General features: G+C 41.3%; 1 pseudogene; it reads left to right on the plus strand.

Moving 5' to 3' along the window:
- Positions 1-13,761: 13,761 nt before the first annotated feature.
- LOC147900487 (U6 spliceosomal RNA) lies at positions 13,762-13,822 on the plus strand (annotated as a pseudogene).
- Positions 13,823-14,143: the final 321 nt, after the last annotated feature.

The following is a 14,143-nucleotide window of genomic DNA, read 5'->3' on the forward strand; positions in this document are numbered from 1 at the left end:
ATTCCGCAATGCCGATCCCATCCTCCACGAAGTCATCCAAGGAGGTGGCCCTATACTCCTTACCTTGGTGCACGTACACCATTACATGCATCACATGGACCTACATATAACACATACATGAAAAACCCTTTCATGATTACAACATGTACCTCTCTCTTTCCCTGCACACATATTGTGGTTTTTGAGTGCACCACCTGCTATGAGCAAAAAAACATCCACTTCTAGCGTCCTTTTTCTTCATGCAGATGCCTATCCTCCCTGATCTTTATGAGAAGTGCCTCCAATCCTTTCATTGTTCCTATGGATATATGGACACCATTGTCTGCAAGCAGTCGATCTGCAAGATCGAATGCATTGCAAGCATTTTGTCCAAAACCGTTCCACCACTGAATGACATCCCCTAGTCCAAATATTGGTGATGCATCAAGGAGGTAAATATTGGTGATGCATCAAGGAGGTGAACCACCATGATTTTACATGAGCTATCTGTGCTCTAACCATCTACCTCTGAACACTTCCCATGGTTCACCTCCTCTAGAGACTCCAATAACTAGTTGAAGTTCTCATAATTTCTGGTGTCCTATTTCTTCACATAACTTCTGGCGTCCTATTTCTTCACGTAGATGCCTATCCTCCCCGATCTTTATGAGAAGGGCCTCCAATCCTTTCATTGTTCCTATGGATATATGGACACCATTGTTTGCAACAAGCAGTCAATCTGCAAGATCGAATGTGTTGCAAGCATTCTATCCAAAACAGTTCCACCACTGAACGGCATCCCCTAGTCCAAATATCAGTGATGCATCAGGGAGGCGAACCACCATGATTTTGCATGAGCTATCTGTGCTCTAACCACCTACCTTTGAACACTTCCCTTGGTTCACCTCCTCTAGAGACTCCAATAACCAATTGAAGTTCTTGTAATTTTGCTTGTTCCCTAGTAGCAAACTTCCTGCCTAGAATGTATTGCATATAACAACCCGCCATTTTAGTGGAATGTGCTCGATGGATGTCTCCATGCACATAGACATCTCACATGCAACATCAAGATGCCTCTCTCGGATGTCCTCGCCCGTAGCTGTGTTCAAGAAACTCATAGTTACAAGTGCCTCAACAATGGATTGCATGGATCTTGTTGCTTCTAGACCCTATTTACAAGTGGATTGTTCGTGCTCTCTTAGCAGGTCCTCCTCTTTATGTCCACGTGATGCTTGTATGTTTGCAGTTGTGGCTACATCAACTGTGGCTACAATAGCTAATGAAAATTATGTTTTAGAATGCTATTTAGGACAATAATTAAATTACAAAAGGAGCGTGCTACTTGCCTGTTTGGGTTGGATGTGTGGATGCAGTTGTTACCCCACCTACATTGGTGGATTGAGGGTGAACTGGCAGTGGTCCCACTTGACTACTTTGTGTCGAAAATTCATCAAGCGCCTACCTTGCTGCGACATGAAGGTCCTCCTCACCTTGATCTCCACATTGAGCTTTTCCCCCTACAGCACCTATTCGGGTGCTTCCAACTTGTGCAGCCAGTGGCTCCATTTCTACAAAAGCTAATACATTGTCAATTATTTGAGGCCCTCTAAAAAAATAAAAAACAACATCCATGCGACTCTTAATCCAGCTTGATTTTTGCCACAATCTTGTCTTGTACCTTTAGGTGCAGGACTGTCCAAGTCTATTAGGTTTATCTGGCCTCCTGATCTTTTTTTTTGCCCCCCCATTCTTTCAGCGACTTTCTTTCCCACTCTAGTAGATGCAGGCACCCCCACCTTGCTTGCTTCACTTTTCTATAGCACAGAGTCCTTTGTAAGTACATTATTACCTGGAAGAGAAATATTTTGGGGGACATTTGAGTTTGTACATACCGTCATTGCAAGCTTCTATGGTCCTTTGGGCCCCCTTAGTTTGTTGTATGTCATGCACATTTCTTTCTCCTATCATGGGTGCTCCCCTTCAAGGTAATCCAAGAATAGCGGGCACTTCTTATACACTTCCTCCAACCACTTTTGATCCAAGTGGAACTCCTCATACATTGATGCATCGTTCGGATCATTTATCGTGGCCCAATCCTCGCACTCACCCAGCAAATGGCTCACGGCATAGTTTACCACTTCAACAGACATGAAACTGGCACATCCAAAAGGCTGATCCTACCAGGTTAGTCTCTCCACTATGAAACACAAATACATCTCACAAAAAAACGTGTGTCATCAAAGCATACCAATACACATGCCTCTAGCTTGCAAGCTTTGCACCTTCCTGGGCTGTCAAGGCACTAGCGCGCTTGAAATTTTTGTGGACATGCATGAAGAGGCACTCTCTATGTTTGCATTCAGTTTCCTATGTGTGTCTGAAGAACTTATTCTCAACACACTCAATTGAGTAGAAATTTCTCTAGCATCGTAAAATGTCGAGTCCAGCTTCATGCATTCTGGACCACAGTGTCTCCCGTCTCAGCTATGTCCTGAAACCACACTTCCTTTTGCAGAAAAACACCCAAAACAAGTGTTCATCAATTGAGCAATGGCAACACGATTCAAAAGCAAGGTATCCTATTCCTCCTGGGTTTAGGGTGTGCTAAAGCATATGCTCAGGAATGCCCATCATGACACACATCCCCTTGTCATTGCTTGCTAGAGCTTCCATAGACCTTACTTTATCATCCTTGGTCAACCCCAACATTGCGAGGCTATACAACCTCTCCTCATTGATCACCCCTGAGGCTTCATCCCCCACTGGTGAAAGTGGTTTCAATAAACAATCAATTCGTATGCAAGCTTGTCATCTAATCGTTGTCATTCCACATGTGATCCCCACAATTCACTTACTTGTACCATCTTGCCCCTAGTGCAGGTTCCAGCCAACTTCAAGAGTCGACACGTATGCTTAAAGTGCTTTTGTTCACACTATAGTATGCTTCGCTCCATTTCTTTTGAAAGTCAGCATCCAAAAACTCACTGCGGCTATGCATGATTGGACACAAGTGTTTGTCATACGTGTCCATTCGCTGCCTTATCATTAAACATATTATGAAAACTAAAGAAGGAAAGGGAAAATTGTTGATCCTTACCTTCCACATCACCTGTACGATGACTGGAAGAGGGATTTTGTACCAATGCCCTTTCATAGCTACCTTCTTCCTGTGGGCGTCCAGCCACTCTTTCTGCTCAGTTGACAATCTTCGTGGATTGCCATATCTGTTACAACACCCAACACTCTAGCATCACAAATGAGGTCCAAGAAAGTGGTGGTGACAACCCCCTTCTATGCTAGCCTGGCATCGAAAGAAACATATTAAACGATCCTTTAGTGAGGGTGAGGTAGCTAAAGACAGTGAAATCATTAGGAATCATCGAACTCACCTGTTCGTCCTTAATAACATAAACAACAACTCTCGTTCATCTTTTGAGAGTATATGCCAGTACTCGTCATTAGGGAAGGCTGGTCTCAAAAGAAAAAAACGAATTCATGAGCTGAAAACAAATGAAACATGGCTACTAATGTTGAATCGCCCAATTCAATGGACTACAATACTTACATGTCCTTATCTTGGTCATCCACCTTGTGTGGTAATGGTTCCCATCCCAAATGTAAAATAAGGGATTGGACAAGAATGCCCACTCTGTGTTCCTAATTTCTTCCTCAAATTCTTTGTGCTTCCGGAGCTAGTGCACATTCCAATCCCTTTTCACATCGTTGTCCATGTCTCTCTTTTGCATCTTTGGTGTGGTGGTGTACACGATGAAGACACCCAAACCTGGTAAGTACCCACTTGAGACAAATGTTTCTTGCATCTCTTAGGTGCGGAATGTAATCTGGTGGATAGTGGGCATTGGGAGCAATCGACACAAGGGGATCAGAGGTAGAGGGATATTTTTTTCAACCTACAAAGGAAATTTTTTTATTTAGCCCAAACATTCGTTCTCACTCCATGCCTTGAGATTATAGACCTTCAAAAGACCAAACTACTCACAATGAATGATTGTAGCTGGTCCTCAATGCACTTCTGCACAATTGTCTTGTCGTCGTAGGAGGCGCTCAGTGCCATCTCTCCAAAAACACCCTCCTCATCATTATCCTTGGACTCCTAGTCGCTTTGGTGCATGTCAACCTCTTCCTTTGCCACATTGCCCTCGAGAAGAGGGTGACACTTTTGCTATGCTTGCTGGAGAAACTATTCTTTCTTTCCTCCTCCTCCTCTTCTTTGATTGAACTCTCTTGCATCACAAGTTTTTTCTTTCCTTTGGAATCCCACTTAGAAGCGCCGATAGTAGCCCCAACAACAAATGTCGCCAAGGCTCTGCGGAGTTCTAAGAACAAGCCTCCCATCGATGATGCATTGATAAGAGTCTACATGTCTAAGGAATCGAGCCTTTCAGAGGCACACACACACACACACACACACACACACACACACACAGAGGGAGAGAGAGAGAGAGGGATGGAGGGAGGGGGGAGAGAGAGAGAGAGAGAGAGAGAGAGAGAGAGAGAGGGGGGGAGGGGAGGAGGGAGGGAGGGAGGGAGGGAGGGGGAGAGGGAGAGGGAGAGAGAGAGAGAGAGAGAGAGAGAGAGAGAGAGAGAGAGAGAGAGATGTGTGTGTGTGTGTAAATAATTCAGTATCCCATCATATAAATGAACCACATATTTATTTCCAAGTAATATTACCAATAATTGAAATAATAATTTAATTTAGGAAAGATACATATACTCCAAACATTGTACTGATCCTTACTGTAGTGCAAAATTTGTTTAATTGATTTTTTATGAAATCCAAAGGAGATAACAATGTATCTTCAAGGGGTACCCAAGGTAGTCCTGTACTTGATAACAATTATTCAAGTATGGAAGAACTATACCTGCCAACCAACTGGACAATAACGAAAGTTAGAACTTTACTGGTTATTAAATGGGTGCCAGGTATCCAAGCATTTTTCCCTTGCTTGTCATTGCTTTCACGAATAATATACATCAAATATGCAACAACCAAGGCTAGTAAATGTCGTATACCATGAGCTAAAATTAGAGAGGAAAGGATAAGAACATACTATGTGCAAACCCAAGTTAGAGCAAGTGCAATGGATGGTATGGAGCAAAAGTATGACGGCCATTGTTGGACGAAACCAATGTCAACAACAATGACATTTCCTGGCAAAGTTCGTTCAGTAGGCGTGTGGGGAAACTAGAGTGTAAAAACCCCCTTTGCTCCGGTAGGTCGATTAAAAATGTGTTTTCTTTGCATTCTTAGAAGCAACATAATGCATACTTGAATGGACAATCTAGCTGAAGCATATGGTTCGTGGTGATCGCGCTGAAATTGATGAAGGCATGGAGTCTAGAATTTTGAAGCTGAAGCAAAGATGTGCTTACATATTTTTCCATGGGAGCCTCTTCCCCGATCAAGCGGTCGATGATGAAAGTAGATGCTTTATCTTCAAGATGTCGATAACAAGGCCTACTTCATCTAGTGAACGGCATGCGCCGCATTGGTGGTGAAGATCTATGAAATAGCTGGATATGTTTTGACCATGTATGGCGTGCATGCATGTGGACAACCATGGCTGCTCACGTATGTGATTCGAGGTAAGGCAAATGCTAGTATTCCTACATTCCCTCCAGCATTGAAAGGATGATGCCTATGCCTAAATTTAGTTATATGATGCAACGTCCAAGAGGTGATGATTGTTGCCATGTGCGAGATGAAAGAAGAGGACAATGAGGCTCAAATCCTTTTCTGATTGAAGCTAAATGATGTCATGGAGAAGTGTGGGCACCCCACTGTGGACTTTAAAGGCTTCATGGAAGATGAGGCTGACGCAAACTAGAGGGCAGTATGAAAAGTCTTCAATAATGGACCAGAGAACATGATGCATGGCCAGGAAAGGTCTTTCCTTTTCCATTGGGATCAAATCCTACAAATACACACCTCCCAATACGTGCATAGGAGCTTCCAAGATGAGCACAAATGCATGTGCCGATTGTGGAGGTGTGCATCGATAGAGGAGGATGTAAGCACATAGCAAAGGTACATTTGGGCTTGGTGGGCCACAGGGAAGGTCTCTGATTTGAACATCCTTGTGATGGATTGTTGGCTGAGTTGGTGGCATGTTCAATATCCACATTGGTGGAAACACTTTGTTGGTGTGAGTATCCATTCACAAATACAAAATTTTATTTTCCCACCAAATTTTGCAAACGAACCACTCACTGTACTTCACTCTTGATAGGACGCAGAGGACATAGGACATAGAGGACATATCACATGTGCCCACGACAAATCTTGCTAAGCCTATACATGCAAGTTGGCTTGCTACCAAAGGATTCAAGGGGATGTTGAATTTGTACGATGCATGTGTCAGTGACTTGGCCAATGCATTGTTGCAAAGCACTAAGAGAGACATACATTCATTGGAGGGAAGTACCATGGTGCCAGCCCTAGTGCAAAGAACCTTGTGAGGTGAGCTCGGCAAGGGAAAGATCCCAACCCTTGTAGCAATGTCAAGGATGGTGGAGGGTGTCATAAGCAGCACTCCTAGATGCATCAAGAGCATGAATTTAGGGGTGACAACATAACTGTGTCTTGTAAGTGTAAAAGCATCAATAAGGTGACAATAAAGGAGGAAAATGCTACTCACAGGCCAAAATTTGTGGCAACAAACTAGCCTCACAAGAAAGGAGCAAGACAACTCAAATTTGAAAGTGTAGCAGCAGAACAAGTGGAAACAAAGCCCACGATGGTCAATACATCTCTGGAGAAGGTGGTGGAGACTGAACTTCACACTACCATATGGCCAATTAGAAGGATTCCACCGTGCAACAGAGTGCAATGTCAAGGACGGCTAGGGGCATGACAGGGGAACTGAAAGAAAAATATCACGAACATAGCAGTAGGAGTGCCAGCTCCATCCTTTTGGGGGATGATTGAGTGGTCCACCTTGTTCGATATGCTCAATGCCTCACCCTCCTGGTAACCACCAGTGGTGCACGATGCTCAAGTTGTAAGGCCCCCATATGAGGAGAAGCCATGCGTGAGCCTGGGACACTGGATGGATCCTGACTTGCATGTCAGATGAGGTCTATCAATGAGACCGTTGATGGTAGAAAGGTGATCTATGTGAGTCTAACCTATGGGCTAGGCAGGGTAAGATGTCGATAGAGTGTCATTTGAATGGATCTGCACCAAGATATCAATCAAGAGTCTCAAAAGCTGTAGCTACAAGGATTAATTCTACCCTTGCTATAGAAGCAACAGTAAAGGACCACGCAGTATTGAAAGCCTTGAAACATTAAGTTTTCAAGATAGAGATTGAAAAATTATGAGTGATGGGGGAAATTTATAATGTTGACCTAGCATGTAGTTGTTGAGATTTCATGGATCGAGTGATGGAGGGGAAGGCATTCCTTGCATGCAAGCATTTGTATTTTATGTACCTCCGCGTGTTTGGGATGGACGCTAATGCAAACATGTTCATACACCAACCCATGCTTTTAGATGACAATTTTCAAGTCATTTTTGGCAACAAGAGAACATTTCCCAGAACCCCAAATATGTAGCAAAACTATTTATTTGATTTTTTCCTTGGAACATAATTCCAAGCACAATTATGTATCATACAGCAATATTGTGGGCTGAAGCAGTTGCTACAATAGTTTACATAATGAACAGGACTCCCACTACAGCAATACATGGCACGATGCCAGAGGAGATGTATACTGGTAGGAAACCAAATATTTCTCATTTGAAAATTTTTGGTTGCATTGCCTATGTTCATGTGCTAGATGAGTTGAGGTCCAACTTGGATCCAAAAGCTGAGAAGTGCAGCTTTATTGGTTATTCTCTATAGCAGAAAGGGTATAGATGCTATAACCCTTCTACTCGTAAGTTTATAGTAAGCAGAGATGTTGTTTTTGATGAGATGAGCAGCTGGTATAAATCAGTAAATGTGATTGATGATGTAGATGCACAAAATGGTAATGTTGCACAGAATTTACAGTAGCAATCACAAAATATTAGTGGACCTATAGTGTCCTCTAGCAGTGGTTCACATACTTCGCCATGGACAGGTAGATTGAGATCAGGAGAATCTCCTCAAAGCAATGCAGATAATGGTATGCAAGTATCACGAAAAGGAAAAGAGAAGGTACATCAGCCCATGTTTGATGTGAATGCAGGTCATTCTTATGTGGATGGTGAATCCAGTGGCTCAGGACAAAGCATTGATGATGAGTTGGGTATTCCTTCTATTGTTACACCTGGAGTAAGGAAGACCAGGGATGTTTTGAGAGCACCTGGAAGTGAGTCTATTTTGCACAGGTCTACCAGAGCTAGGTATCCTATGGATAGGCTGAAATATGATGGATTTACAGCCATTCACTATGCCTATATGGTCAAAGTGATACAGGAACCAGAACCCACTTCTTTTGAGCAAGCCATGGGAAAAGAAAAATGGGAGAAAGCCATGGATGAAGAAATGGATGCCTTAGAAGCAAATGCTACATATGAATTGGTGACTTTGCCTGAAGACAAGAATGCAATTGGCTGTAAGTGGGTTTATAAGTTGAAGCACAATGTTGATGGTTCTGTGAATAGATACAATGCAAGATTAGTTGTCAAGGGGTATGCACAGACATATGGCATTGATTATGACGAAACATTCAGTCCGGTTGCAAGGATGGCAATCGTAAGAGCAGTCATTGCTATGGCTACATCAAAGGGATGGTCTTTACATTAGATGGATGTAAAGAATGCCTTCTTGCATGGTGACTTGCAAGAAGAGGTCTTTATGGAGCAGCCACCAGGTTATGTTCATGCTATTCATCCTGAGTTTGTTTGCAGGTTGAAGAAAGCCTTGTATGGCTTGAAGCAAGCACCTAGAGCATGGTCTGACAAGATAGGACAGCATCTTGTCACTATTGGCTTTCAGATTTCCAAGGTAGATTTCTCACTTTATGTGAGAAAAACAAAGAAAGGTATTATGCTGCTTGTCATTTATGTTGATGATTTGATCATTATAGGTGATAGTGATGAAGATATCCTTCATGTGAAAATGCTATTGAAGCAGAAGTTTGAGATGAAGGATTTGGGAGAGCTGTGTTATTTCTTGGGCATTGAGGTGATTAGATCACCAAGTGGGATACGACTCTTGCAGAGGCAGTATGGATTGGACATGCTGTCCAAATATGGGATGACAGGCTATAAGCCTATTTCAGTTCCTTTGGAGCAGAATGTGAAGCTGAGCGCAGATGCAGGTGAGCTACTGGAAGACCCTACTATGTACAGACACATAGTAGGAAGTTTGATTTATATGATTATTACTAGGCTAGATTTGAGCTATGCTATTGGATTGGTAAGTCAGTTTATGCAAGCTCCAAGGAAACCGCATTTGGATGCGGCTAGACGCATACTCAGGTATGTGAAGTCCACATTGCATTTTGGCCTATGTTATGAGACTGGGGTTCAGATACAATTGCATGGTACACTGATGCTGATTGGGCTAGTAGTATTTCTGATAGACGATCTACCAGTGGATATGTGTTCACTTATGGGAGTGCTGCAGTCACTTGGAGTAGCAAGAAACAGCCTACAGTTGCCTTGTCGAGCACAGCAGAGGCTAAGTACAGGGGTATAGCAATGGCTGCATGTGAGGTAGCTTGGTTGCATAAGCTACTTTATGATATGCATAAGTCTATAGATGGGCCAGTTCATTTATTGTGACAACATGAGCAGTATACACTTGGCAAATAACCTAGTCTATCATGCTAGAACAAAGCACATTAAGGTTCATTATCACTATGTGCGGGAGAAGGTTTTACTAGGTCTTATTGATCTAGTTTATGTTAGCATAGAGGATCAGGTAGCTGACATATTCACGAAGGCATTGGGCGCAGAAAAGCTACGCAAGTTTAGATTATCTTTGTTCACGTTATCCGTGAGTGTGTCTTCTGATTTTGGTCCGAACTCTTCCACACCCTCGTCCCAGGCTCTTAAGGAGTCGGGTTATCTGGTGGTAGTTGTTTGTTTTCCTCCTTGGATATTCGGGTGAGGTGAAATGGTAATCAGAAATTGATAATTATTGAATTCACTTTGCTCAATTCCAAAATACTAGATATATCTAGATTTCCCCTTGATTCATCTTCCATACCTTTGACTCAAATTCTTTCTAGGTCACCATTGGAATTGCACCCTTCTCCTTTATTGGGTTCTTAGATGGAACTTGTTCCATCACTTACTATTGTATTTACCATGCAAGGACTAATCACATAGAGGTCCACTATCACTGTATCAAAGAGAAGGTGATAAGTGGAGAGATTGACATGCAGTATATCAAGACTGATGCATAGATCACAAATAGTAGATATCTTCACCAAGGCATTTGGTAAAGATAAGTTTGTTTTTTTAGAAAGGCTTTAGGTTTATGTGATATACACAAGCTCATGCTAAGCTTGAGGGGGAGATTGTCGATGTATAGACACCATGGGTATATGGTTATAGAGCAATATAGAGTTGATTCAGAGGTGGAATCTTTATAGTTTATGGTTATTGACACCATGGTAAATGGTTATAGACACCATGGGTATATGATTATATAGTGGTATAGAGTTGATGAGGTGGAATTTTTATAGTATTGTTGTAAAGGGACTTAGTGATTTGTCCATAAGTGTGAGATTGAGGATGGAAGAAGGGAGTTAACTCCAAGCTTCTTCTACATTCCATAATACAAGGGAATAGTTCATGAGCATCTTTCTCCCTCTTGCTTGCTCAACATTGTAATGAAGAGGCTCCAAGGTGCTACACACAATACACCAAGGTTTCACCTATTAAATAAGTAACCAATTCTACACAATCATATACAACCACAGTTAACATATAAACCTCCAATCACCTTCAAGATAATTTCTCAACACCCCCCTCTTTACAATATGAGAGAAGTATTGCACTACATTAAATGATACAAAAATAGGATCAATCAAGATTAGTATAAGATATGATAGCTACGAGAAATGGTACTAATTGAACAACATAATACATAACTAGTCTAGTGTATCAATTAAAGAAGAAGAGTCTTTGAACTTTCGTGACCTCTTTTATATGGCATGCTTGAGATAGGCATGCCACATCCTCCATATGCTTAACCATCCTCAAACAATGACCACTACAAGACTACCACCCTTGCTCAAGTGATTTGCACATGGACCTATTGGGGCTTCAATTAACATGCTTGTTTCTTGTGTTTATACCATACCTCCTCCAAATCATGAGGATAGAAACACTTCCTCCAACTCATGAGCATAGCAACACCTCCTGCTTTGTCAATCAAGCATAACAACCTCCTCCATGGTCAATGATGGCATACCTCTAAATGATGGCTATGATATACATATGTATGACAAAAGGAGTCTCACTACTTGCCTTATATGAACGTCAAGGGTAGTGTCTACTCCATTGCAATGTAGAGTAATTATATTTGTGTTGTTTCCATAGCCATTTACAAAAAGTTTTGAGGATACAAGCTTCAATAGAGTTATGATATTAACAACACAATAAATCACTACAATAGTGACTTCTCCATTTGATCCCTTTTTCTTTTTTTTAATCAAGAGCTCATAAAAGTGATGGATGAGTCTTTTATCTAGGTAAAGTAAAACAAGAGCTTAAGCGTGCTCATCTTCCTCGACTTCATTTAGCCTTGATCATCAAGAGATGGTTAACATGTGTGTTTGCCATGATTTGAATCCCTCACCATTAAACTTCTTTATTGGAGATAAATATTTAGAAATTGAAGCCCCAACCATATAAAAGAAATAATAGCAAACAAATAATGATGCTTGTGAAAGCCAATAATATGCCTTAATAAAGAACCAAACATTCTTGATTTTACTAGTCTCAAAGAATATAGAAAACACATCTGAATGTTGTTGCTTTCCAACCATGTTGTGCTAAGAAAATAGAGAGAAAAAAGGGCAGTCTGACATAATGTAGCCAACAATGTCAATAAGATAAATCCACCACGTGTTAATATGAAATAGAAAAGCCTTTAAAACCTTAGCCAAAATGTTCTAAAAAACCATCCAATAAATCATGGTAGCTTTTTTATCAGAGGCAACTAGTTGGAACAGAGAAAGAATATGTGGTAGAATAGATTTGTCACCCAAAATAAACTTTCCCTAGGAGTAAAAGAGATATGGAAACTTTTTTCTCTACTGTTATGGATGCATTCTTCTATCCTTCTACCTTCCTACCTTTCAATCTCTAGCTATGTACTCAATTGTCTCTATCTATCTAAGTATTCTTTCATTATACTCAATGCTACATACATACTAGCAACAAAAATAGAAATTTTTATCTGACCAATATTTGGATTGGCTTATAAGCTCCCTATATTCATGGCATGTACAACAATGGAACCCATTGTTTCTACAACAAAATGTTGTGGTTACAACTACAAGAGGAGAAATAGATGCTTTGAAAGTTTGAGTCACCATGTGGTACAAGAGGTAGATGAGGACCTAGTATTATTGACCATCATACATCATTGTCTCTTATCTAGGGTGAGCAAAGGGAAATGCACCTTCGAGTAAGAACGCCCGAGAGAGAAGAGAACAACCTATGGAGATATATATTATGGAGTGAAATGAGCCTTAGAAATTTGATTATAGTTTTGGCATCAAGTGACCAAAATAAATTGTCATTTTGAATTGCAAAAGTGTGCAGCTTTGTAATTATGTGGATTATCATAGTGAATTTCTATTTCTACCTCACGTGGCAAAGTAGGAAGAAAAAACCCCAAAGAAGGAAGAAGCATTGGTTTTTGCTGAGAAGCTGCCTGAGGATTTTGTCGGAAATCATCCTTATGCATCTGCACATCCGCAGCCTGCTGTGCAGAGCTATGCATGTTTGTAGGACATGGTGCCACACTGTGTCCTATGCTTCCTTCCATAGATTTTGTATGCAAAAAAAGCTACACACTTCTTCTCCTCCTCCCCCTCCTCTTGGCATAGAAACGTGGATCTTGCTCCAAGATGTCAAGAATATCTCGAACTTCCCAAGGCATGGGACTTTCATGCCAATGTTTCCTTTGCCAATGGCTTGGATTCTTACACCTACTAATTCCTCATGGGTTCCTCACATGGCCTTGTGTGTGATGCTACTCACTTCTTAAGGATGTGCCAAGGTTTTAGCTGCTGTAGGACGATGAAGGTGGAAAGACAAGTTCAAGAAGTGGAAGCATACAAGCTTATCATTCCTATCTCATCTAGTAATTGATGGACATGTTCTAGTCAACCAAATATGAATACTTGCCAAAAGTTTTATGTCCCCTTTGAGATTTTACAAGAATCCACCACACGTCATTTTCTTATCATTCAACATGTTCTAGGTTAGCTCGTTTGCCAAAATATTATGTACCCTTAGACATTCTAGAGGGCATTCCCATGATGTAGCAGAGAAGCAGGCTGTACACAATGAAGCTACTTGTGGGAATGTCTGCGTTGTTTGGATTTGCAACTCCATTCCCTAAGTTTAAATTTTCTTGTATGAAAATCAAAGTAGCATATTGACTCAAATGCCTCCACATTTCTCTCCTCCCTAGTTTGACACTTAACATCACCCAAACCTCAAATATAGCTGTGGAAATAGATACTAAGCCTACATCCAATTTTGTAGGTGAATTTGTTGGAATTTTCATATGCTTTGTCTGCTTGGAGAAATAGTTAAATAAATGGATAATGCTGGAACTTCACCTTACAAGAATCCACCACATCTCCTTTTAGAGACATCTAATAAAATGGGAATGATACAGAGAAGATTAGCATGTCTCCTAATTACTAGGCTCCCTACCCATGAAAAATTAAAATAAGGTAATGGTCCCGAAATTTGTAAGTTGTAAACAATTAAGCTAAGAGGATCTTTCCATGCTTGCAAGGTGTGATGCTAGCAATGGATGCTGGTAGGAACTCGTGGCCTTGCACACTAGTGTGGTTCCCACACTAGTGTGTGAGGTGCTACTCTAGTGGCACCTCCAATTGCTTTCCACACAAAAATAGCTCCTATTGAGTAGGCTGCACTAGGAGTGAGTGGGCTAGTGAGAGTGAGGTGGGCGGATGGGCCTTTAACATGTGTCATGCAAGGATTAGGTGGATA

This window comes from Dipteris shenzhenensis, chromosome 7 (assembly GCF_047967505.1).
Source record: "Dipteris shenzhenensis isolate YYH24624 ecotype China chromosome 7, Dip_SZ_1.0, whole genome shotgun sequence".
NCBI lineage: Eukaryota > Viridiplantae > Streptophyta > Polypodiopsida > Gleicheniales > Dipteridaceae > Dipteris > Dipteris shenzhenensis.